This window comes from Helianthus annuus, chromosome 13, assembly GCF_002127325.2.
Source record: "Helianthus annuus cultivar XRQ/B chromosome 13, HanXRQr2.0-SUNRISE, whole genome shotgun sequence".
Lineage (NCBI taxonomy): Eukaryota > Viridiplantae > Streptophyta > Magnoliopsida > Asterales > Asteraceae > Helianthus > Helianthus annuus.
Genome location: NC_035445.2, coordinates 169,133,877 through 169,157,156, shown reverse-complemented (window position 1 = coordinate 169,157,156; position 23,280 = coordinate 169,133,877). Strand labels below are relative to the sequence as shown.

Genomic DNA, 23,280 nt, shown 5'->3' with positions numbered 1-23,280 from the left:
TTTAGTCAATTCGGTTTTCGTTCAGGTTTCAGGCAACGAAGACTCGAGTTCCAACATCGTACGATCGAAAATAAAATAGAGACAAAATCTTTTTGGCTTTTATAAAGTTTATATTAAAACACACCTAAAATCTTTTTGGTATTTTTGACTATTTGGAATATAAAGACTGAAAGCAGTAAATAAATATATACAGACATTCTTTTTGCGAGTTTCGAGGGTAAGAGAATCATATCAGTGAACGGTCATGCCAAAACGCTCTTGTTGTTCAGTTAATTAACATTACGATAAGCATCCTATAACAATTATCGGTATTGACGTCCACTTAAGCTCAACTTATCAGATGTAATCATGTTTAGGAGATACGTTAATGTATGATTTATACTTACCGACCGGTGCTCATCCACATCACGACACATTCCCGTATCAAGGTATGCACGAGGGTTCATCTTACCGGTGAGTATGCCGATTATCATCTGTTTGACCGTATATGATGTGAGATTCTCACTTATTTTGATTTGAAAACAAGCCCTATGTGATAGAATCACTTATTGATGAGGAACTTGATTTTCAGATGCATGAGGGCACAGGAGCAAGTCCGTGAACAGGTCAGTACTTTCGTACAACAGAGAGACAAACTTGACTCTCGGATAAATGTGATATTTTATCACTTATTTTGTTTGGACATGTGATTGTTGATCACTTATTGGGGTCGAATGCAATATGTACATGTATGTATGGTATCATGGAAGATCTAGACTTGCGTCCCCGTTATTTTTCGGTAAAAGATACAACCATGATACCCAGATGATAAGCAGCATAAAGACCGAATATCTCAGAACCTCGGCAATCTATCAAACGAAATTTCGGTACTAAGACCATATGCCAATGAATGGTTCCCACCTAGTCTTCAGTCGATTAAGTTTATATCACCCTGCACACTTTAAAATGATTGTGAGCCTACCGATACATCTTATATAGAGCTGCTTATCGATTTTCATTTAAGATTTAAAGAGGTTTGGATAGACCACTGATGTACTATCATGTTCTCATTGACTCGTCAGGAAACTCATTTTTGTTTTTCTATTGTTTTTGTGTTTTTGAAATTTTTCGATGTTTTTGGATTTTTCAAATTTTGGATTTACTCCCCCTAAAATCAACAAACTAAGATAAATTTAAAAGACACAAAGATATTTACAAAAATGATTTTCCGATGTTGGTTCACTCTTGCTTGACCTTAATGCCATTTACCAATAATAAAAAGTCAAATCTTGATTTGTCAAATGCTTTGGTAAAAAGGTCGGCACGTTGGTCATCGGTATGGACCTTAACAACATCGATTAGCCTTTTATCAAAGCAATAACGTATGAAGTGATATTTGATTTCGATGTGTTTGGTCTTTGAATGCTGCACAGGATTTCTAGTGATCTGTAATGCAGCAGAATTATCAACGTAAATGGGAGTAGTTAGGAATTCAAAACCGTAGTCTCGTAATTGTTGTTGAATCCAAAGAACTTGGGAGCAACAACTTGAGGCAGCAATGTATTCAGCTTCGCATGTTGATGTAGCGACGCATGTCTGCTTCTTGCACTGCCATGTGACTAGGCGATTTCCCAAAAACTGACATCCAGCCGTTGTGGATTTGCCGTCGATTTTGCATCCGCCAAAATCAGAATCACTGAAAGCTATTAAATCAAAGTTATTATCCCTAGGGTACCATAGACCGGTGTCAGGGTAACCCTTCAAATAACGAAAAATCCTTTTTACAGCTGCAAGATGTGAGGCCTTCGGGTTCACTTGATATCTGGCAAGCAGGCACGTTGGAAACATTATGTCTGGTCTTGATGCTGTGAGGTACATAAGGGATCCGATCATCGCGCGGTAGTACGAGGGGTTAACAGCTTCACCCTTCAGATCTGGAGTAATTCCGTGATTTTGTGGCAGTGGGGTACCAATGGGCGTTGCATCAGACATCTGGAACCGGCTCAAGATGTCACCAACATATTTAGTCTGATGGATGAAAATCCCGGACTCTGTTTGTTGCACTTGTAGGCCCAAGAAGAAGTTCATTTCCCCCATAGCACTCATCTCGAATTTATCCTGCATAATGCGCTCGAAATTCCTACACAAGACATCATTAGTAGAACCAAAAATAATATCATCAACGTATACCTGTACCAGTAGAAGATCTCCATCTTGTTCTTTGATGAAAAGAGTACAGTCGATAAGACCTCTTCAAAAACCATTCTCCAGCAGATAATTTGATAAGGTTGCGTACCAAGCTCGCGCTGCTTGATGAAGACCATAGAGAGCTTTGTTGAGCAACCAAACCCGATCGGGATGGATAGGATCTTCAAAACCTGGAGGCTGTTCGACGTACACCTCTTCTTCAACCACACCATGTAAGAATGCACTTTTCACGTCCATCTGGTAAACCTTGAATCCTTTGAAGGACGCATAGGCTAGAAAGATTCGAATTGCTTCGAGACGTGCCACTGGTGCATAACTTTCGTTGTAGTCGATCCCTTCAATCTGACGAAAACCTTGAACGACTAAACGAGCTTTGTTCCGGATAACAACTCCGCGGTCATCCTTTTTGCATTTGAACACCCAACGGGTAACAATCTTCTTGTAACCAGCAGGTTTCTCTACGAGTTTCCAGACACCCAGTTTCTGGAATTGTTGCAATTCTTCCTGCATTGCTTCCACCCATGAGTTGTCTTTCATGGCTTCTTTCCAAGTTCTTGGTTCTTCTTGTGAAACGTAACACGCGAAAGACCAATCATTTTGTTGTCCAGATTCTCGAATCGCTGCATACAGGCCTGCATTGTTGTTGTTCCGCAACATGTTTCTCGTTTGAATGCCACTTTGCACATTTCCGATGATGTTTTGTTGAGGATGGGTATTATGAATTCTTGTTTCAGGATTATCTCGAACAGGAATATTTATACCCAGCTTGTTGAGATTGAGATCAACAACCAAATCAATGCCCGGAATTGACGAAGAGGATGATGCAGTAGCTTCAGCTGTTCTAGGTGCATCCACTGGAGGAGTTCCCTCTGAAGTACCATGAACTGCAGTTGTAGGAGCTTCTTGATCTGCATCTAGAAATTCATCATCCTCTGAAGATTCATTCAATTCGGCAGCATCATGAAAATCCTCATTGTCGAGAGTATTATTGTTCACCGAAGATGGTTCTTGATTGACAATGATTGGACGAACCACTGGTGAAACTGTTGCATTGTCACTTTCGAAAAACATCCTTGCCGCAGTATTTTCTTCAACGACTTCAACATTTATCGAATTGAAAAAGTCATCGTACTCGAACATCCATGGCTGACCAGGACATTTGACTGGCAAAGTATGCCTTTGTACTCTGACCTCAGACCATTCCTCGACCCTTTTAGTCTCTAGATTCCAGACTCTTAAGTTAGGGGTGGCATACCCAAGAAAGTATCCTTCAATTGCTTTTGCCCGAAACTTTCCATTAGGATCGATCATTGTGCATGGAGCTCCAAACGGTTCAAGATAAGACAAATCAGGTTTCCGTTTGTGAAGAAGCTCATAACAGGTCTTGTTGTGCCTTTTGACTGTAAGGACTCGATTCAACGTGTAACATGCAGGGGCCACAGCTTCACTCCAGAATGGAATGGGCAACTGTGACTCTACCAACATAGTCCTAGCAGTCTCGATCAATGTGCGGTTCTTACGTTCAGCGACACCATTTTGTTGAGGAGTGTAAGCTGCACTAAATTCGTGAAGAATACCTTTTGAAGTGCAGAACTCCGCCATGGCATGATTTTTAAATTCAGTACCATTGTCGCTACGTATCCGCCTAACCTTCAACTTATACAAATTCTCAATCTGAATGATCAAGTTTTTGATAATACCAAAGGTTTCACTCTTGTGTGCCATGAACGCCACCCAAGAAAATCTTGAATAATCATCAGTAATCACGAGGCAGTATTGATCATTCCGAATACTTTTGTGCTTGACAGGACCGAACAAATCCATGTGCAAACGCTCAAGAGGAACTGCCACCGTGTTGATCTTCTTTGTAGGGTGCTTCTTCTTCGATTGTTTTCCTTTCTGGCACGAAACACAGACGTCTTGAAGATGGAAGTTTTTGAGAGGAACACCATTCACTAATTCATTTGAGACCAAATGATTCATTTTGCGTAAGTGAATGTGACCCATACGTCCGTGCCAAGAGATAGAGTCTTTTTCCGTGGCTTTAGAAACAAAACATGTTGCTTGTGCAGACGTAGTAATAGCTTGGCTCATATAAAGGACATACAAATCATTTATCCTTGGAGCTGACAAGAGAATCCATTCTTTTGGAATTTTGAAGCCGGGCTTCAGCACATAACATCCATTAGCATCAAAGTGTACTGAGAATTGCTTGTCACAGATTTGAGAAACACTAAGAAGATTGTGATCAAGCTGTTGCACAAAGTTGATCTTATCAAAGCTGACAATCCCGTTGGATATCATTCCTTCACCCGTAATATAACCACCCTTATCTCCAGCAAAAGCAACATAACCTCCTCTAATAGATTTGACGTCGTAGAGAAGCTTCACGTCGCCTGTCATGTGCCTGGATGCCCCACTATCAACAATCCAATGACTACTGATAGTTCCTCCTGGAACACCCTGCACATGAACTCACTTGATTAGTTGGAGATGGGGACCCAAGCCATTGTGGTCTTGGGTCTTCCATTTTCATCAACAACAATAACTTCTATTCTTTGATGATTCGTAAATTGTGATGGTCCCCCTGATTCAATAACCGTTTTTGGTTTCCAGGTCTGTTTTGTTATACCAGTGCTATTCTTTAAAATTTTAACTTCATGGTTGTTTGAAGTTTTTGAATTGTCTGGTTTTACAGAAACAGATGTTTTGTTAACCATAGCGGTTTTAATTGCCTTTTCAATTTTCTTGACCTGTTGGCGTTTCTGTTTCTTTTCCCTTTCTTTTACAAGGCGGGGATCTTGTTTTACAGAAACAGATCGCTTACGGTCAATTTGGTCACGGGGATCATCAACTTTTGCTTTCAACTTATGAAGATATGGACAATTTCGAATTATGTGTCCAATTGTACCACATTCGAAACATGATCTTCGTTCAACAAACCCCGAAGTATCATGTGATCGTCTTGCCGATGATGATGAACTTTGTGATCCCGAGGTACTAGGTTTCGAACTGTTTGATTCATTTATTTTCTGTACAATTGCGTTCTTTACAAAATCCAAATTAGATTGGTTTTCAAACGTTTCAATCTTGTCCGTTCCCTTTGATTTCACAAAATTCACATTTTTGTTCTTCTTTTGATTCGGCTTCTTTTGAGCTTGAGCCGGTGATTTTCCTTTTGGCTTGGTATGGTTTTGCTGTTTTTGCACTGTTGGTAGTTTCTTATTACCAAATTGTTTTCGAACTTTGGCCTTTGGAACAGGAGGACATTGTGTTACTGTAACACGTGATCCTGTCTTTCCCAAAAACTTTCTTGTCGAATTTTCAAAGACTTTACTTATTAAAGATTGATTAACATTTTTAATAGGAAAATCTTTGTCTGAATATATCTTATCATCACCAACCAGAGTGTACAGCAAATTCACACTCTTCGACTCTTTTTCAGAAGAGGACTCGATTGCAACAGTCTTAGCGGGTTTTACAGGAGGATCACATAAAATGTAATTCTTGAGAGGTATGTCCTCATCTTTGACTACCGCATCAGACTTTGCTGGGATAACATCATCAGATTCATCATCAGAAGAATCAGCATCCTCAATAATGACTGGAGGATCCTGATTCAGTTCAGCAGAAGACACACATGTATCTGCTGAAACATCTGAATCGGATGGTGCTTCTTTCTTGTATCCGAGTCCTGTTGCAAATTCCTTAACATCTAAAGGAACAGATGGTTCAAAGTGAGTTCTATACTCCTCATCAGGCATGGCATCATAATTGTGTCTCACTGGTGGTGGACATTTCTTGTAGCCTATGCATGTGACATCCCGTTTTTCTTTCTGAACGTCAATGATGTGATCCAACACATAGCTAGAGCTTAAATAACTATCTAGCTTAAGTTGGATCGCCTCACTTTCGGTTTTCACACAAGCCATCTCTTTTTGCATTATCTCAAGACGAGAGATATACAAATTTATGTCAGTTTGTTTTCTGGAAACCATTTTTGTCAGCTCGGTTTTATCTTTCTTTAATTTTTCAATTGTTGATTTAAATTCCTTTTCATGGTTTTCATAAAACATGTTGGCTTCTGTGCACTTAGAAAGATCCACGGTCAACTTCTGATTGTGAAGGAATGTCACATCATATTTCTCTTGCAAAGTCTCGTTTTCCTTTTGCAAGTCACACCACTTATCATTCAATGAAGCATGTTTGTCTTGCAAGTCAAACAAACTAGCTTGTAAAGCATCATGTTTGCCTTGCAACTCAGACATGCTTGCCTTCAAATCAGCACATTTAACATCTAATCTAGCACAATTTTCACAATTAACAACAGTGAGTTCATCGACACATACCTGACTTGATGAACTGTCGACATTAGCCATAAAGGCTGAATGGAGAGAAGACGAATAATAAGCAGCTTGATCCACCAGAATAGATCTTCTATCAGTTCCTGCCGCAGCTTCCTCCAAAAGCTCATCAATATCAGTATCAATTAACCCACTTGATGTCTCACCCATATGATCATCGCCTGAACTCGAGGATTCTTCATCTGAACTCCTGCTATAACCCGAAGAGTCTTCATCCTCAGAAGATTCACCACCATTGGCGGAAGATTCTCCACCATTGGTGTGAACTAAATCCTTAACAACCTCAGCAAAGCATGCTGTTCCATCTGGAGCATCACCGTCACAACCTTCATCTACTTGAACCACAAGTGCCTGGTTGGCATTTGATGGTGCCGATTGGCTCTAGTTGTTGACAGGTATCAATGTACGCTCATTGTTCCTATTCTGGTTCTGCTGGTTGCCTTGGTTTCTGAAAGGATTCTGGTTTCCATGCTGTGCTGGCCTTGTACATTCCCTTTTAAAGTGACCCCGTTCACCACAGTTGAAACACTTTACTGCCTGTTTATCGAACCCATACTTGGTGTCTTTCTTGCTTTCCAAGCTTGTTCTGCCTGTTCTCTCCATGAAGTCCTTTGCCCTCCTCACAGCACTAGCAAAGGCCCACTTGATATCCATCAAGTCCATCTCTTCCTTGTCAATCTGCTGATAGTCTTCTTGTGTCAGATTAATGTTGCCAATCTGACCTTCCACTAACCCACAGTACGCGCCCACTAAAGTGTTAAGCAGCTCCATGTGTTCCCTTGCTACTTCCACACTGACCTTTGAAAAGCTTGAAGTGTTGAGCCGTACCGTATCTGGTTTTGATTGTTGACCAGCAGATGATGTACCTCCATAACATGCTTGAGCAGGAGGAGCAGGAGGAGGTGGTTGTAGTGGATTTCCATACATGTCTGTGGTGGGAGCCGGCTTAACAGGGACTTCTATCTGATTGCCATACATATCCGTGCTTGTGACAAACGCCGTTTGAAGTGGAGCATGTGAACCAGGTCTAGCAGACGAAGAACTGGAAGTTCCATAATACATCTCAGGATTTTGTGGCACGAGTAATCTTTTTGCATTTAAAGTTTCCTCCTGATCCTTGTTCTCTAAAAGCTGCACGAAGTCGTTGATGTTTGTGGTAGCCAAAACCCCGTTATACTTCAGAATCTCCAAGAAACTATTCCATTGGGGAGGCAACGCATCAGCAAACTTCTTCACCACCTCTGCTGTAGTTGTTACTACTCCAAAATTGTTCAACTCTGTAAGCAAGTGATAAAACCGGCTTGTCATATCTCCCAACGACTCCTTATCCATACACGTGAAGCCATCAAATTCTGTCTTGAGTAGATCGTGACGCAATTGACGTGTTGCTTCATTTCCTCCCCCTCCGGTCTTCGACGTGTCCCACAACCTTTTTGTTGTCTTGAAACTGACAAACTGGTGGTAAATATCTTTGCTTAACGCCTGAGTGAGAATGGCGTATGCTTTCTTTTCCAGATCATATATCTTCTTTTGATCCTCTGGAAGATCGGCAAACGTAGCAGTCGATGAAGCAGCAACCTCTATAGCTTGATCGAAATCTGCGGTGAAACGTATCCACAGTTCGGTATTTTGACCAAGAACGTATGTACGAAATCTATCCACCCAACCCGGATATTCGTTTAGATGCATCAACTTTGGAGGTCGATTCAAACTTCCGGTTTCGCTTTCGCTTAATAGAATACTTTGAATGCTCGGAGTTTGATTCGATACGAATGCCCATTGACCAGTTGATATGGCATTAACTTGTGAAGATGTAGACACCGGAGATTCGGCCCATGATGGAGATAAACTTGTATTCGTGTACTTTCCACTATCTGGAGCCGGAGTTCCCCACCAACTTGGATTCATCTTTGATAAAATGAATTCCTGGAAATCACACTCAAATCAACTAAAAAGTTATAAGTGACCAGCCGAAGGATCCCTGATCGAAAGACCTGAAAAACACAAACTTGTTAAACCCAAACAGACTAGGATCGAAGGATAAGGACTTGTTCGAAGGATCAACAGTGTTCGAAAGATCACTGTTGAATTTCGAACAATGATTTCGAAAGATTCTCCAATCGAAGGATCCTTATCTTCCGAATATATCCTTCGAAAAGATTCCTTGGATCGAAGGATAAGTCACAGACTTCGAAGGACGTTCGAAAGATGATTATCTATCGAAATTCCCTTGATCGAAAGATGATCTTTCGACTTCGAAGGATATCCTTCGATCTCTTCTGACACAGTTGACAAAAAGGTGACAGGTTGGTGAAAAGGTGATGGGTTGGTAGAAAGCTTTCGGCAGAAAGGTATGTTCAGACCATACCTTTCACCAAACCAGGATTTGACCAATAAAATATTGCCTAAAATAGAAGGTTCTTATCCAGAATCCGGTCACCGGAGTAAGCCGGAATTTTGGCCGGAAATTACCAAACTTCTTAAAAGCAAGATTTTAAGTTACCCAACCCGTCTTTTAACACACCCGGTTAGTTTAGAACACGTTTTTACGTCTAGAAATGCAAGAAAACACTAAAAACGGGTGCTAAACCATGTGAGTTTTGTCCAAACACACCAAAGTCTTGTATAAACTCGGTTTTTAACAAGGAAAAGAGCCACGGCTCTGATACCACTTGTAGGTCCGGCTAGGAGGATCTAGTCATCCAATCCTTGTATACTAACCAACCCGGTTGTGCGGAATCCAACCGGAAAGGCAAAACCGAGATAGAACAAGCGGAAACACAACACACAATCTTCATCGATTAACACCACTTGTATTAATACGAATGAAAGGTTCAGTTACAAAGCTATGTTTACAAATGTATTTTGCAAACCCTCTAAAACACTTGTGTGTATGTGCTCTCAACAGAAAATGCTCTCTCTATATCCATCTCTGTTTCACTTTCTGTCTCTCTCTCTATTGAACACTACATGAGTATATATATACCCATGACAGATCGTCTGGTCGAAGGATCAAGTTTACTGATCGAAAGATCATCTATCGATCAGACTGCTATCGAAGGATCCACATATACCTCGAAGGATGGTATGTCCTTCGAGGTCCATCTGCATCCTTCGAAGGATATCTTTCGAGCTCATCGAAGGATATAAACAATCCTTCGATGACACATCCTTCGACACAAACACATTACAATCATATTCTAACTGTTTGTCCAAGTTAGACCTTGAGGATGGTTGACTTGGTCAAACTTACAAGACTAACAAAGGCATCGTTTTACATCATGACAAAATACAGACAAAGTACAGACACAAGTGCACCAACACTTTTCCTCTGTGCTCCTTCAATCCTTCTCACGTAAGTTTCTTCAAATCGCCATCTCTCTTCTTTCCCATTTTTATTTCATCTTCCATACACGCGCATTATTCACATTCATCTTCCACCGCTTTCTCTCTCATCTTAATTCTCTATGTTCTCTCAATTGACCTCATTCTGCTTTCATCGTTCAATAGGAAACCCTAGCATTACACACTACACATCAGATCCTCTTCGTTCATCCTATTGAAACTGACCGATAATTCTTTTGGGTCGACAATTCCCTATCTTCAAGGTGAGTTTTAGGGTTTTGATTATGTATTTAGGTTTTATATGATTTAGGGTTCGATTTCGTATGATTTTATATGAAACATTCGTTTAGGGTTAGATTTTCATATGATATGATTTGGGGTTCGATTTCATATTAAACATTTGCAGATTTGGAATCAAGTGATGGAGTCGCAGATTATTGACAGCTAGGATTGCTTCTGCTACGTTGACTATCGTAATTTCCACTTAGCGTCGTTACACAAACAACAACAACAAGCCCTAAGGTATTCAATCGCTTCATCCTATTATTAAATTCTGTTTAGTTTCATTGATCGATCATGTTAAATAGTTGTTTCGATTCGATTTCATTGCTTATTACCGATTATTTATCTCTGATTTATTATGTGTGTGTTCAATTGTGTCTACTATGTGAACTTGTATTGATTCTTTTTGTATATGTTGTGTTATTGTTTGAGGTTTTGTGTAATTGATCATGTAGAAAGTCGATTTGTGTGTCTCGATTTGATCTCTGATGATATCTGTTTGTTATATTTGAATTGCTTATGCTTTTGATGGTTGAATTGTTCAGTAATTGTTGTTTAATGGAGGATTGATTGATTAATGGGTGTTTAATTCTTTAGTCACCAGTAGCACACAAGATAAGCACTGTTTTTGATTTTGAAGTTGCTATTTTTTTGTGTGTGATGAACTGAAGGTAATTTTGGACTTTGAAGTGTTAAGTGTGATTTTTTTATTCATAAGTTTTGGTAACAAACTGTTTCTGTAGGCAAAGTGACAAAACTCAATTTTATTGTTTAATCCTTTTCTTGCAGGACGTTTTACTCTGAAGATGAATATGTTGAAATTGTCGTGCCCTGAGAAAGCATGTAAGTTTTTACTCTCTTCGCTTCATCCTATATTCCTATTACAGTTTACAAAATCATGAGATATCTAATACAGTTTCCACTCTCTTCGCTACATCCTATTGTTCAATTCTGAACATGATGAAATCCCCAAAATCATGAGAAAGCATGTAAGTTTTCACTCTCTTCGCTTCATCCTATTACAGATTACAATAGAGCATGTGTAGTTCCGATTATAATCCGTAGAAGTGCTGCTAAATTATTTAATATTTGTAAAATGGCTACTGGATTGGGAGTATGATGCATTTGTGAGCGTTTTTAATGATTTGGGAACAAATTCTAGATAAGAACCTCATGTATTTGGTACTAAATTAATCAAAAGCATCTAAGAACTCTGCTATCATGTTTATTTAGAATTCCATTATGTTTATGTCTAATACAAATATGTTTATACAAGAAAGTGAAATATAATGGATGTAGTCAGCTTTTCTTAATGGAATTTTTGAACTTAATGAAGCTTGTAATCACATTACCATAAGGTTCGTAATACTTAACATGGAGTAGTTTTTTATATGAGATAAGTCGTTGGCTAGAAACATTTTTTCCTTACTTTTTATTGGTAGTTTATCAAGTATGATTATAAAAATCATATTATTCGCTAATAAATGGTTTGGGACAAATGGATCAAATCGTCAAAACCCAACTTTGGTTTATATGCTAATCGACAATGAAGAAAGTGAAGACCGCCACAATACTTTTTACTAAACTTTAATTTTTTTTACTTGATACAACGTTCAGTTTATATAACATTTTTTTATTTAGTGGGGTCAGGTTTTTTTTCCTCATATAGTTATTGTGATTATTCGTAAAAGCAGATTGGGGAATTGTTTATTACAGCTTCTACATGAAACGCAAAACACTAATAAAACTAAATTTAATGTAATTATGTTTTTCAATTTTCTATATTCAAGTCTATTAAAGATTTTATATAAACTAAAAACACTAATATTATACCCTTTTTTGAATTGGTTTGTTTTCTAAACTAAAAACACTAATATTCTACCCTTCTAAAAACTCTAATAGATTTTATATATTTTGATTAAACTACCATATGATATTAACTGACTTAATTTCAGCCAGGATATTTAAAAGCTAAATAATAGGGATAAAGTAACTAAATTATCAGTTTGAATTAAAAAAAAACAAGATTTTAGGGATCATTGTTTAATCTTCACCCTTTATTAGGTAGGAGAAATCTGGAATGCGTGCTTTCACCTCACCTGCATACTCCATCAATTCAAGCATGTCAACAACCACAAGCAGGGTTTCCTTAACAAGGGCTCCAGGTGTTAATACCAAATCGTATGCAAGTTTATCATTTTTTTTATTTTTCTTCTTCATTTTAAACAGTTTTTATAAACCAATATGTGTTCGATTTTCGTTAAAAGTAAATCAAGAAGATATTTTATAAAGGACCCATTGAAAAGTCTTACCACTTTCCATGATCATTATATTGATTATATGTCCATCTTTCACACTTTATGGACCATCACGAATTATGATTTTTGTATCATATTCTATCTTGTGTATCCCATTGTTATTATTTAATTTTATCCACCAAAATATACCCACGGCAAAAGGGAGTTTTAAAGTGCTTAAAACAGATAAGACCTTAAGTTAATTATATCATCAGATACTAGATAGATCTAAAAGACTCACACTTTTATAGTTATATTTTCATTTTAAAGAAAAGACTCACACTTTTATAGTTATATTTTCATTTTAAAGAATCAAGATTTGTCATAATATACATATTGGGTATACAATTTGACTAAAAAGGTCAATTAACTTACTGTCCACAATGTGCAGTAGCTTATATTTAACTTACTGCAATACAAGGTGCAAAAGCATATTGTATGCCATTGGCTCTAACTTTAAGTGCAGTTGCAGCTCCGAGATGGGGTTTACAGTTCAGTTTATTTGAAAAAAGGATGAAAGTAAATAAAAGATCCAGGTATATCAAAAGAATTTTGTAAAAAAGGGAAAAGATACACAAAAGAATTTCACTAAAAAGAGAAAATGTATTTAAAAGACTTTCATGTAATGTTTGAGCAGTTTGTATAATTTATACGGGCGTTTACAGTTCAGTTTATCACTCTTGAATTTTGATCGGTATACATTTCAGATGAGTTATTATCTATACTAGTGGGGAGCCCGCGCGTTGCGGCGGGTCGACAATTTACAATGGTATACATTTTGGTGTAAAGCACAAATGTATCATACATATGTACACGAACATAAACCGAGATTTTGTGGGTTGATCCGAACACGACCCATTCAACCCGATTTTTTAATTTTTTTCTGAAGTTAATATATTAAAATTAAAATTTACTATAAAAGCACAAATGTATTTAATAATATTATATTTAAATTATAAAATAAAATCTATGTTAATTTGTTTTTTTAAGTTATAATTTTTATGACATAAAATATATTGTAAAAAATTATAATATTATAGTATAAATGTGTTAAACGGGTCAACCCGCCAACCCGACCAGGTTGACCCGAACCTGACCCGTTTACCTAAACGGGTTCGCTGAAACTGACCCGAACCCGTTTAGACTAAACCTAAACCCGCGAATTCCGTGTTAGATTCGTGTTGGGTTTTCGGGCCGTGTTAGAAATTCACACCCCTAGTTTTTATGTGTTTTGAAATCAAACATTATTGTAGCTATTCTGTGTACTTTAGTAATTAGTATTAGTAAATGTAAAAGTAAAATTTGGACTTGAAATGGAGAGCAATATCACTGACACTCAACAGTACATGAAAAGGAGCAAATGGGTCAGCTTCATAATTTGCTAGTGCAGCAGACTATTCAAAACATGAGGGACCAGTGAGATTGGGTATCAACGCTGAACATGTGGAGTTCTCGGTGAAACAAATCAGGTGCGATATAGCTGAGAACGATATTAATAACCAGACAACAGAATTTAAATGGACTCGTATAGCAGTGTCGAATGGTGACATTTGTAACTGAAACATAATCAAGAAGAAAACATGACAATTTTAATTGTAGCAAAGAAAAAACTTGATCATTTAGGATGTTTTAAACATGTATGCAACCTTGGTAACCATTAACTGCCACAAGTGTGGAGGCCGTGACACCAAGTCCTGCAGCCATAGTCTATTATCCACCAATACATAAATGGTCTTGCACACAAAAGAAATAACACGAAGCAGCAGATGACATACATCAAAACACGTGTCATTAATTAATAAGACCATTACCTCCCAATTTACATACCTGTGTATACCAGCAATGGAAAACTGTATTGCAAAATAACAAAAGGTAATATTCAGATAACAAAATGGGGTAATATTTTACATCCCAGTGGGTGGTTATCTGCAGTAAAATAAACAAATATTTACATCATAAATCCAAGAGTAAATAGCCAAAATCGTCTATTACGCGTTTTTACTCTAGTTATGTGTATCCGGTCTGGGACATGCGCGTAACCCAGCCTGGTAAGCACTGAACGCAGCACTCGACACGAAACCGGCTTTACACGAGTAACCAATGCCAGTTACATGTGTTTAATGCCTGTTACGCGCATTCCGACGTCGTTTCATGCGTTTAGGTGCCGGTTATGCGTGCAGTGTTGGTTACGCGTTATTAAATGCAGGTTAGGCGTACCAGGGCGGGTAAACTGGAGTCTACTAAACAATATCTACCTACAATTTTACTATTATACCCTTTTAACACAAACATCTTACATGTATAAGAAAACAACTAATTAATTATATTAACATTTTATGGTGACCATCAATATCAAATAATAATTATCTATCTATAAATTATTTTTATAGCTTACGATAAGTATATTAATAGTATAAACTATTTTCAGCATGATAACTACATACAAAAAAAATTAATTCACTACTCAATCAAGTGTCAGATTACCTAAGTACCCCTATCTGATTACCAAACTATCTGGTTTTGATTCTTGAACTGGTGATAATCACTGTGAAATATGCACATCCAAACACCTATTAACTTGTGATGCATTTGAGACTAAGGTTTAGAATATACCTATGGGTCTAACATTAGAGCACTTGTAATTCATCTCCAAGAATCACTTTCAGGCTCGAATCTGCACCAAATTTTGATGCAAGAACAGATGCAACAACTGCTTTTGCTGCTGGATCTGGGTCATACTTATGCAAAACAAGCTGAAAGATAAAAAACAGTATCGGTATTAACTTGAAAAAAAGCAAAAGTCTCAACAACAAAATATGCTTTAGTGAAGTGTCTAAAACAAATCATGCCAAAAAGTTTTACCCTCTTTATATAACTAATACCATTATAGTGTACCTGAATGAGCTGGTGAGTGATGTAATAATTAGTTCTTTCTTTAAGCTCATCAACTTTTGCTTGGCTTTCATCCCGAAGCCTATCTAATATTCTTTAATCCCTTTGATCACCTACATGAGAGCACATCAAAAGTCACTATTAATAAGAAATAATAACTAAAAATGAACAAAAACGGTGCACGCACAATAAACCCAGCCCAACCCAATTTGTCGAGTTTGGACCTAAACAACTTTAATAATTGGGATGTAAGAAGGAAATCATCTAAACTCATGTCATGACCTATTATGACCTGAACGCATTTTGAATCATACTTCACCCACCCATTTTTCAAACTTTAGAAATCAATCTTAACATCGGAATCGTTGCAAACTTCTGCGCTTATGAAACTCTTTTTCATCTATATTCAATAATAATCATGCATAATAAGCAAGAGAAATGTATAACTAACCTTCAATGCGGAGCATGACAAAAAAGGCCCTCATAAAAGTAGCGCCAAATGAGAAAAAGTTTAGGCCACATGAAGTTTAGGACCTGTCACGGTAACATGGAGTTTTTGCGTCTGGGCGACATGCGAGCCGTTAGCACCTTGAGTGCCGCTTGCAATCTTGAGTACCTAGATGCAAGCTTTCCCCTATAAGCATATAAACTCAAAATGTACTTAAGTTTTTACATTAGTCATGAAATACAAGTTTCATTTATTAGATTCAAAGAAACAAATAACAAAATAAAAAGCTTCAAACTTTGATCATACACAAACAAATTAAGAGTCAAAATGAAAAATGACAAACAAAATTTTTGACAACAGAGTCTCAATTTCTAAGAAATATTAACAAGAAATAGCCATTGAATACCATCTATCATCTTAAATTCAAGGAAAAAAAAAAACAAAACAAAAGGTTTCAAACTTTAAACTAAACCCAATTACATTCAAGCAGCAATAAACCCAACAAAGCTAACAAATTCAAAAATTCCAAAAATTAAGAAAAATAAAAAATAAAGAAACCAAACCTCCAAATAGCGAGTTTCTTGTTGAAAAAATAAGCGTCTTCAATTCAGCCCAAGAATTGTATGCTTCCCTCTTGTATCTGCAGCCCTAATTGCAAAATCGCCATGAATAAACCTAAACTAAAGTCACACAATCGTCAATTAAATCAAAACAGTTGAATAGGAAGAGTAATCGAAATCCCAAAGTGGAATGAGATGAAAACTTTACAAATCATTTAACAAACAATACCATGAAATCTGTTGTAAATTAGAAGTGAAAACTTTTGTTTGGAATCAAAAAATCGAATGATTTAAAACTTCCAGTCGTGGATTCGGTTCTCCCGATTACATCTTCTTTGATTTTGTGCAATGTCTAAACCCTGTTCATACCCATTAACAACATCCCATAAATCGAAAAAGAATCCCAGAACAACAAGGCCGATGAGTTAGGGCAGGGGTGAAAACCCTACCCAATTCCATGATGGGTTCGGTGTTAAATAATTGCAGGAATGAAACGTATGGGGTAATTGATTTCAGTTGGCGTAATCTATCGAATTCCTTATGCGACTGTAGAGATTCAGTCATAAACCCTTATTGAAGAGAACGATTGAATTGGAAGAAACTGATGATAACAATGGTGTTAAATATCTGATAGGGGAAGGGGATATAGGGAGCGAAGGGTAAGATGGGAAGAAAAATGTAAAAATATAGATTTTGTTTGAGACTTTTAGTCTGCCATCTTAAAAAGTTGGGGTTAAATTACTATTTTAGACATGGGAAATGCTTATATATAGTACTAGTGGGAAACCCGCGCGTTGCGGCGGAGTCGACAAGATAGGGTGGGAACATAAATTTTATATAAGTTGTATATATATAGATAAAAGATTTAACCACTTAAGAGATAAAAGACAACCATAATCAACCCAATCAAAAATAGAATTGAAATTTCGACCTCTATGTGTACAAATACAAAAGGGCAAGTAATACTACATGAACATTGGGTGATTGGGTATATTTTTGAAACGAATGACATAAGAGAATTTGGACATCAAGTTTTTCAAATTATTCCGCCCAACAATTTTGACTCTCAACTTGAGAGACCAGGCTCAATTGAGCTTTGACCTTTTATTCTATATCTTGGCTCTTTCTTTGGATACTGATCGGGTTGCTGCTACATGATCAAATACATATAACATGTGAATGATAGAAAAGAGTACATATTAAAGAACCAACTTAACTTATATGAAACAAAAACAAATACTGTCAAAGCAAAAAGAGTTTGAAAGATTTAAGTTCTTCCTCATCAAACTCAAAGCTCTCCACATTCCTCCACCTAAGGGCACGTTTTTTTCGAGCTCGAACATGGTACACGAATTCTCAGGGTTGGCCCTGCTAGCTCTATATAACGTTTTACCAATTCACTAATATATTATGTTTCAGTAGAAGGGTATGTCTTTCGAGTTTGTCAATTTCCGTTTCCGCCTCGCATGATGTGTGACGGATTGCAACTCCGCCATATGCCACCTGCACATTTGTACAAAAATTTAATTATATGTCTTTAAGACACAGATTCACGCAAGCCACACTTTTAAGTATCGAACCGGTTCGTCGTCGAAACGCACTAACTCGTAACATCGCCACATGTCTCTCACCGTTTCGACCCGACAGGTACCGTGTAGTTGTAAGTGTCACTTGTCCCACATCCACTCGACCTTCCTCATTAAGCATTTATCAATCTAAAAACAAAAATGCTGGTTTAATTATTAAAAACAAAAGTTATAAAACTAATGGCTAGGTTAACCGACAAACCGTTAAGTAACCTGAATACTCAATTAATCAACTATATTTGTGAGTTGACAAAGTGTAGTGAAGAATCTTGGTTGGTACCAATAAAAATGATTTAACTTAGTTGCTATACTTTTGATTTTCGGTCATAATATCCACATGTTGGTGAATTGAATGGTTAGCTTTCAATTCTGAAGAACCAATCACTACCTGTATATATTTCAAACAACAATGTGTCAGCACGATGAAGTTTTCTATGTTTTTGGTGTATCACGTTTTCAATGAAATACAACCCAAGTTGAACCATCAACATAAAAATGTGTTGAAATTGCTACCTTTAACTTTAACATTTCTAAATTAAATATCTTACTTTGTAAGGGTTATAAAGCAACTGCCTTGCAAGTTGCTCAACTTCCTTTGGCCATGTAGCACTCCAGTACAAAGTTTGACGATCTGGCCCAATCTGAACATAAATCACATTAGTGAAACGTTTTGCAATGCTCTTCTACTTGCTTCTGATATACAAGGGGTAGTCACCAGTAATGATATTATGTTAGTTATAACATATTATGGAAAAGATAAAAATCAAAGAGCATAACAATTAAGGCTGCTCTCACAAAAAGATAACTTTATGCAATTCAACAAAGATAAGTGTACCTTCATGTATATTTTCAGATGGGGAAGTGAATCTGAGACTGACCACTTCTTATAATGACCCAAAGCGATCTCCATATGGTACAGCTTCGGACCTAGTGACAAGTCTGCAGCAGAGATATCCTTTCTGTTGATAAACGGACCCTTCAACAAACACGTGAGAAAAAAATTTAAAATCAGCAACCTAATTCAACAAACAGTTTGATATATATGTGCGTGTGTGGAGAGATAGAACAGAACCCATATTTTCTTTGATGTAATCATTGAAAGCAGAGAGTTCATTCAGTAAAGCTTTCTCCGTTCCATCATTCGCATCTTTGCTTTTTAAGAAGCCAATATATGTCGAAAAGATTTTCGACCCGCTAGATATATGAATCAGAAATACCATTATTCAACATCAATTTGCAAAAATGAATGTAAACTGAACAAAGGGGAGACAAAGAGCATGAGTGTACACAGAAGCTCTCAGGTGGGGTCACCAGTGACGGGTCGGGGAACTTTTCCTCTACTGTCTGTGTAATAACATCGGAATCTGCTATCCATTTGTCATCAACTTTCGCCACTGGGACTTTACCTTCTGGGCTAATACTTAAAAACCTACGTAAAACCAAGAGTGTCATGCGTAGATCATATTATGAACGGTTGAAAACACGACATGTTATAAACGGAATACTGTATGATTACCAGGCTGGCTTGTTACCGAGATCAACTAACTTTAGGCCATAAGGAAGATGCTTCTCTTCCAGTGTCAGCAAAACTCTCTGTGTAAACGGACCTGAAACAACAGATATATAAAAATAACTGTGCACCCAAATTTGTTTATAAACTAAGACAACTCGGCTTAGCTCATTTACAAACAAGCGAAGCCTGAATAGCCATGGCTTGGCTCATTTTGGCTCATGAACATTCCTAATCGTTTATGTTAAACTACATGCTATTAGACTTTAGTTTAGAATATCCACACTAAAAATCAAAAGAAACTTGCATGTAAAAGATTGGCAATATTGATCACAAGCGCACAATATGGGAGATTTTTTAACGTTTTTTAACGTATTTAGGTTTGAATTAATATCAATGTATATTTATTTTTTTCTAGTGTGTATTAACTTGGTTTTGATTATTCAAACTCAAAGAAATTGATTTATGAAGTTGATAGAACTCCGTGATATAACCGAAAGATGACATTGATAGCAACAAATGGTATCAGTGTTTTTTACAAATGTTTCAAAAAATATAGGAGTCGACAATATGGGCCGAGAACATAATTCAAACCTAAAAACGTAAAAAATCGTATATATGTTGTGTGTGTGTATATATACTTATTTTGCTTTTCCTTTTAGTGAAGTTTTAGTGTTTACCCGTCGACCCGTTAAATAGAAGATATCCCAAATCGACCCATTTATACGTAAATGGGTCAGCAATAACCTCATTAAGCGTTTATATTCAAAAACAGAGAAATTAAAAAAAAAAAAAAAAAACAATTGCAATAATCCTTGTGAGCATTCATAAAGATAACAGTAAGTTGATTTATACCTTAAATTCTTTGTCATGTAGCTCTTCAATGGCCTATTCAACATCATCTTTACTTCTGAATGCTAGTGTCCTTATTTCTTACCAACCTCACCTGAACAATCGGACAAATAACTATTTATTCCAAAACAATTAAAATAACATTTTTCCTAGTATAATTAAACTTAGAGCTCACCTCAACACCCCAAAATGGTTCACAAAGTTCACTCGAAACCTTCCACTTTTGGGTAAGAGCAATTCTTCATAGCGACCAGCAAACCAATCAATCGACTCCAGATACGGTATTTGCAATTGAAACCAATAATCACAACCTAGTAAGTTGGTTGAAGTACAAAATATAGATACATTAGGACCTAACTATTTGATCATTGCAACTTACAACTGATATTATGCATAACCATGAAGAGCTTTGAACCATTTCCTTACCTCTTCTCCTCATTCCAGTTTTGTTCTGTTTTAGAACTTTCAGATCCTGCCAGGTCATTTAAAATCCTACAAGAAAAAGAGTGAAAGTGAATTTTGCTGCCACAAAACACTCATATGAACCTAATTTGATACAAGTATAAAGCCCACACACACACACAAAAAAAAAAACTACAATAAATCATTTTAAAAAATACCAGCTGTGACAATGTTACTTCCCCTTCCAAATTATCCCCACATTGGCTACTTTCAATCATCTGGTAGATGAATACACAATAAGAAGCTTGAAACGGTGGCCTGCTACTCAGAACCGAAGCCAAGTTTGTAGTGACAGAACCGGATTTTAACCCTGAATTTGGACTGTAACTCGAACTCAGCTGAAACGGGTGCACGTGGTTTGGTTTACCGGTCGTCTTCTTCACCCGGTTACCCTGAAAACCATAATTGGTTATTGCTTCTTGTTGTTAGTTTTCGGCCTGCTTAATCCTAAATCACCACTAAAGTTTACCTGCGATTGATCAACCCGAGCTCCTTTCCTGGTTCAAACTTACGCAACAGCAACAAGGGAGATGACGATTGTGTTAGGTTCTTCAATCATGATATGACAACGATTACGGCCTGTAACCGAAGGGAATTGATGATATGGATGATTTGTATTCCTTGTGATGAGGGAATGGAAACGATAGGGCAAATTCAATTCGCGTCTTTAATTTTCACTCAACATTGAATCTTCGGTTACAATCATCAATAATCAAGCACAAAATCACTGAAACCTAGTATAGATAAAAGGGAAGAGGGGTAGGAATGGAAGAAAATGGTAAAAAGTTATGCATTTTATATTGACTCTTTGTATGCCATCTTAAAAATTTGTATGGAAATGACAATTCTATCCATGGGAAATGCTTATATATAGTATATAGATAACTATGAAATATGTGAAGTATTTCACTTATGTACTTTATTTACCTTCACATATACTCATATTTAAATCCATTAAACGGGTGATATTTATTTTGAAATTATAAATAAATAAATAACAATAACTAGACAAAGCTTACTCATTTTACAACTTCTAGCTGACGTTTCGTATTCAATTGAAAGTGTTTATATTTAATGCAGACTGTAGCGATAGATGTAAATCGAGAGTTTTATGAAATCGGTAAGCCGGTTATAGACAAAGCCGGGGTCGAACACAAGATCAACTTTATCGAATCAGAGGCCCTTCCGGCTCTTGATAAACTCCTCGAAGATGTAAGCTTTCTTTTTAATATCTTTCTATACAGTCTCTATATCTCCCGGGATAAAGGTAAGGCTTACCTATAATATCTTTCCATTCCATTATTCGTTACTAAGCATGTTTGTTTACTCTTTAAAAATGGATTGTTGAAGTTTGAATTCGTAACGGTTTCCTTATTAGCCGTACAATATATTGTTTTATCCTTCATTAACAATTATGATGTATGCAACTCTGCATGTTGTTAGTACCGATTATAAAGTTTAGCTGAAACTAAAAGTGAATATCGTAAATAGGTAGCCGAAGGAATTGCCGGAATTCAACACAATCCCTTCTACATGCATCGCGCTTTGGTAATTTTCGTAATTTATTTCACTTTTTTTACTTTCCTTTGTTGATTTGAATTATTCAATTACTAGAAGATTACAAGCTTTAATGGCTCTTTTTAGTTTTATTGTTTTGTTTACTATTTTATGTTTATATGGGGTGCAACTAGACCTTATAAAGCTGAGATTACTGTTAAGGTTAGTTAAATTCACTTTAAATTTGTTTAAACTGTAATATAAGACTATGGGGTGTGGAGTGGCTTGGGTTGGGGGCATTGTTCGACATATGGCGAGGGTGGGATCCACAAGCTAATACTCAAAAACTAGGGGTGTGGTGGGGCGTCTCTTAGCTGGGCGTGGCCAGCCATCCGGGTCGCGTTTGTAGCTGAAATTAAAATTCTGGGTCATATTCGGCATCAAAATATAGTGATAGTTTTGGAGTATTGTTCTAATAAAAGTGTGAAGCTATTGCCTTACAGTCACATTCCAAATTCTAATTTACAGTTCCAAAGTAATCGGAATTCGGATTGGGAAACGAGGTACAAGATCGCGGTTGGATCCGCACAAGGGCTCGCTTATCTTCATCAAGATTGTGTGCCTGCAATTCTTCATAGAAATGTTAAGTGCAATAATATTCTTCTCGACTGCAAATATGAGGCTTATTTGGTTAATTTCGGGCTCGCGAAGCTAATGATTTCTGCCAATTATCAGCATGCCATGTCACGGGTCGCTGGATCATATGAATACATCGCTCCAGGCAAGTATTTTTTTGTTGTTATCGTTGAATCACGAGCTAATTATCATTCTAACCAGTGGATCAGGCCCGGCTCAAAGGGCGTGCAGGCTTTTAACGACTTTTGGTGTATATAGCAGTAATTAACATAGGACATTAACAATACGTATAACACAACGAATGTGGTTTTTAAGGAGATTTTCAACGAATTATGATCATTGCATATTCATGTATTCCAATT

General features: G+C 36.9%; 4 long non-coding RNA genes across 14 annotated transcripts; 1 reads left to right on the top strand and 3 right to left on the bottom strand.

Annotated features, from left to right (window-relative positions):
- Positions 1–9,892: 9,892 nt before the first annotated feature.
- LOC110903530 lies at positions 9,893–12,331 on the top strand. The gene is made up of 4 exons (XR_002572026.2): positions 9,893–10,159; positions 10,303–10,418; positions 10,968–11,167; positions 12,243–12,331. It is a non-coding gene; the product is annotated as an uncharacterized LOC110903530 (long non-coding RNA).
- Positions 12,332–13,523: 1,192 nt separating this feature from the next.
- LOC110900192 lies at positions 13,524–16,999 on the bottom strand. 5 transcript variants are annotated; one of them, XR_004876616.1, is made up of 6 exons: positions 16,605–16,999; positions 16,379–16,495; positions 15,902–16,001; positions 15,371–15,480; positions 15,089–15,228; positions 13,524–14,401 (listed from the first exon to the last, which is right to left on the bottom strand). It is a non-coding gene; the product is annotated as an uncharacterized LOC110900192 (long non-coding RNA). The 5 variants fall into 5 exon arrangements; XR_004876618.1 differs by lacking the exon at positions 13,524–14,401 and having other exon boundaries at positions 14,643–15,228; positions 15,902–15,983; XR_004876617.1 differs by lacking the exon at positions 13,524–14,401 and having other exon boundaries at positions 14,645–15,228; positions 16,379–16,490.
- Positions 17,000–17,285: 286 nt separating this feature from the next.
- On the bottom strand, positions 17,286–18,936 carry LOC110900193. 5 transcript variants are annotated; one of them, XR_004876611.1, is made up of 5 exons: positions 18,797–18,936; positions 18,510–18,654; positions 18,273–18,349; positions 17,956–18,090; positions 17,286–17,878 (listed from the first exon to the last, which is right to left on the bottom strand). It is a non-coding gene; the product is annotated as an uncharacterized LOC110900193 (long non-coding RNA). The 5 variants fall into 5 exon arrangements; XR_004876612.1 differs by having other exon boundaries at positions 18,164–18,349; positions 18,510–18,602; XR_002570835.2 differs by having other exon boundaries at positions 18,175–18,349; positions 18,510–18,602.
- Positions 18,937–19,042: 106 nt separating this feature from the next.
- On the bottom strand, positions 19,043–21,097 carry LOC110900194. 3 transcript variants are annotated; one of them, XR_004876614.1, is made up of 6 exons: positions 20,944–21,097; positions 20,499–20,815; positions 20,327–20,417; positions 19,478–19,568; positions 19,249–19,390; positions 19,043–19,155 (listed from the first exon to the last, which is right to left on the bottom strand). It is a non-coding gene; the product is annotated as an uncharacterized LOC110900194 (long non-coding RNA). The 3 variants fall into 3 exon arrangements; XR_002570838.2 differs by having other exon boundaries at positions 19,043–19,390; positions 20,499–20,634; positions 20,750–20,815; XR_004876613.1 differs by having other exon boundaries at positions 19,043–19,390.
- Between the last annotated feature and the right edge of the window lie 2,183 nt (positions 21,098–23,280).